This window comes from Gymnoscopelus braueri, assembly GCF_963280865.1.
Source record: "Gymnoscopelus braueri genome assembly, chromosome: 18".
NCBI classification, from domain to species: domain Eukaryota; kingdom Metazoa; phylum Chordata; class Actinopteri; order Myctophiformes; family Myctophidae; genus Gymnoscopelus; species Gymnoscopelus braueri.
Window position 1 is genome coordinate 31324289 of NC_137618.1, and position 1969 is coordinate 31326257.

At 38.3% G+C, this 1969-nt stretch overlaps 1 protein-coding gene across 1 annotated transcript in view; it reads left to right on the top strand.

Annotated features, from left to right (window-relative positions):
- Positions 1-1717: 1717 nt before the first annotated feature.
- The window catches only part of tbl1x (transducin beta like 1 X-linked), a 29436-nt gene continuing 29184 nt past the window's right edge, over positions 1718-1969 (top strand). Inside the window, exon 1 of the mRNA XM_080457122.1 lies at positions 1718-1969. The gene's annotated coding sequence lies outside the window, so the exon portion shown is untranslated.

Below are 1969 nucleotides of genomic sequence, written 5' to 3' on the forward strand. Positions count from 1 at the left end.
TTAGTTAATATTAAAATGCTCTTCATATTAATTAACCACATGAACACTTTACTCTTGTGACCTTTCCTTTATTCTGTTGCTAAGTTTTGCTTCATTGTCTCCCCCTAAATCAGCTCACAGAGATAGATCAAACTATATAATAATCACCATCAACAAAATTATAATTAGCTGTGTAACAACCAGTTACCTATACATGCACATTAACTGGTTATCTATTTTAATTATTTGACATTTAATGTCAATATATCATGCCTGTTATGGGGCATCACTTAGCTGCATTTTGAAAATAAAACGTTTCAGCCTCTTTTGGATATCACCTTATATTCCATATCATAACTTTGGCTCTATAGTGACACTGAACTCGTGACACATTCTATCATACATTATCTACATTGCATAACATAACAGGCTTTATAGTGTAGGGTGTCATGCGCAAATATTTCTGTTTGTACGGTAACCAAAGGAATGTGTCACACCAATGTAGAGCCGTAATGATGTCAACTTGTTTACTTTCCAAATCTGAATGACTGAGCAAGGCGAAAGGAGAATTAATCAACCACTATATGTGACCGGGCAGGCGAAAAATACAAGGGCTGTGGGGGAGGGGAAGTGGCTCAGAGGCCAGATGCATGGTAGGCAGTGTTGCCATGTCCGCTTATTATAAGCGACCTTGGGCTTCTTTTTCTGTAAAGTTGCTTCTAAATATTGGTGGTTGCGGTTTTTTGGGCTGGTTTCTAAAGTGTAGTTGCTTATTTGAGCTTCCTTCCTAAATGTTGTTTAAACCAGTGGTTCTCAAACATTTTCATGTCACGGACCCCCAAATTATAGTAATTGTCCATGGACCCCCATCTGAAAACATTTTATGCCAGGGAACTCTCTGTACCAGATTTGTGTAATGTGCAATTGTGCAATTTTTAAAATAAGTGCTCATCATGATATGTTGCCTAGTCGCTTCTTTTGGGCTTGTTTTCATAGACCTGGTTGCTTATATTTCTCACACAATCTGGCAACACTGGTAGTAAGCTTGCATTTTGCGAGGACCTCGGCGTAATACATTCAGCACAGCGGTCTGGTCGGTCATGATGAAACGACATTAAGCATAATTATGTAGGTTATATCTGGTTTGTTTCATAAGTCATCATAATTGCAATAATGATTGCCCTTAATGAACACATCTGAACCAAATAATACAATGTACAAATATTCAATATCCTGTATAAGTTAAGTATTGTGGGAGCAGTATGCCATTTCAACATGTTTATATATATAGTCTATTTGTTTGTATGTAAACTGCATCATAATCTGATCATCATAACCTCATAAAAACCTCACAAAATTTAAATGTTGGCATTTTTATACCAATTAATGTCCCTTTTCTGGGATTGCGTTTGTCCCACCACATTGGTTAATTAATACATTAATTACATTAATTAACTAACCTGTATGGGAAATTGACTTGGAGGGATACAGGGAAGAATTTCATTCATTCAAAAATAATCAGGTTTAAGGTCGGTCTCTCTCTCTCTCTCTCTCTCTCTCTCTCTCTCTCTCTCTCTCTCTCTCTCTCTCTCTCTCTCTCTCTCTCTCTCTCTCTCTCTCTCTCTCTCTCTCTCTCTCTCTCTCTCTCTCTCTCTCTCTCTCTCTCTCTCTCTCATTGCCCGCTGCTGTCTCTTTACGTTCCATTCTCAGAACATTGAAAGTCCCCTTGCCTTCAGAGTGGCTCACTGACTGTCTCATTCTCATAAAGTCCCGGTTATTATTCCAACTTTACAGTGCATTTATATGTTTGGCCAGTCGTGGTGTGTGTGTTGTATGTAAATACGTACGCACTGTAACACACAAGACAAGAGTGAGATATATATACACAGTGTGGTCGGAACTTGAATTATGATAATAATAAGCGAAATGGGAGGAAAGTCGTCGCTTGCTCTCTGAAGTTGGAGGTTCTTCTCCTTGTGGAAGAGGAAGA